The sequence below is a fragment of the Pundamilia nyererei genome, unplaced genomic scaffold, assembly GCF_000239375.1.
Source record: "Pundamilia nyererei isolate P.nyererei 1_Seehausen unplaced genomic scaffold, PunNye1.0 scaffold00015, whole genome shotgun sequence".
Lineage (NCBI taxonomy): Eukaryota > Metazoa > Chordata > Actinopteri > Cichliformes > Cichlidae > Pundamilia > Pundamilia nyererei.
The window spans coordinates 5,772,836-5,773,998 of NW_005187416.1; the positions used below are offsets into that span (position 1 = coordinate 5,772,836).

The 1,163-nt window shown below is 48.4% G+C and overlaps 1 protein-coding gene across 4 annotated transcripts in view; it reads left to right on the forward strand.

Annotated features, from left to right (window-relative positions):
• The window catches only part of prr7 (proline rich 7 (synaptic)), a 29,797-nt gene that overhangs the window by 26,202 nt on the left and 2,432 nt on the right, over positions 1 to 1,163 (forward strand). The gene's annotated exons all lie outside the window — the stretch shown is intronic.

A 1,163-nucleotide genomic window follows, 5' to 3' on the forward strand; every position in this document is an offset into this window, starting at 1 on the left:
TGTGCAGCCGCCAGCCGCCAACCTCTTTTTCAGGGCGTTGCACATCGTCTGTGAAGGTTCTCAGTCATCCAGGTCATCGTAGTCTGAGAGCTCGGAAAGAAAAGCGTCTGGACTTGTTTGTTATAGATGTTTCGTCCAAGAAGCTTCTTCAGTTTTAAGAGCAACTGGTGGATTTAAGCCCTGTGGGAGTGTCTCCGAGAGGGTCACGGACCCCCTAATGATCCTCTACTTGTGAAGACGGGTGTGAGTCACAGTCAGCCAGCGTTTCAGGTGAACCCATTGTGAGACCTAGCCCCACCCTGTCATGTGATGTGAGTGGGCGTTAAGGCGTCTGGGAAGGATCTCAGACGTTGCACATCTGAAAACTGCAGGAACGCTAAAGGACACCTCGCATAATGTAACGGCAAAACAGGAGGCGTCTGACAAATGCGCCTCTGTGTTGGTGATCTATAATCTTTCCAGCGAGTTCTGGGTCTACATCAGAGCCGCCCGTGCTGAATAGGCTCTACTCCGAGCTCCCTCTGAGCTGAATGAGAAACTTTAACTCAGTTTTCCACAGATGAACTGAAATGGCTCCATGTTTCCCTCACTCAGCACTGCCAAGTGTACATAAGCGGCACGCAGTGTTTCCTCTGTAGTAAATAGTAAATTGAAATCTCAGACGGATGAATCATCGCTGCTTTCCTCATCTGACATTTGTGTTTCCTGACTGGTTTGTTGTGAGTTTTTTGGCATTTTGTAGCATTGGGGGAATATCTGAGTGCGCTCTGATTTATCAAAGAGAGAGTGGTTTTAAATCTTAATGTATACAAACTTCAGACCATTGACACCAGCCCGGAGAATCGTCACCTCTTCTTTCTCTGTGTGCCATCAGCTCGTGTTTCTCTTGTTGCACAACGTGCTGCAATGCAGTTTCTCCGCTCGAACTCATGAAGTCTTGAGAGGGAGGCGGAAAGCTGGAGAACAAGCGGGCCTGAAATAGGAGTGAGTGATGTAAGAGAGACAGAAAGAGATTTGGTAAAACAAGAAAGAAACGCAAACTCGGAGCAGAAGTCCTGTGATGGCTTTTGTTCCTGCCGCCGAGCACAGTCACAGGTGTCGCAGCGGGCGTGCGGTAATTACAAGCTGTTTGGGTTGTGACCTGAAAATGAAGTGTGTGTGTG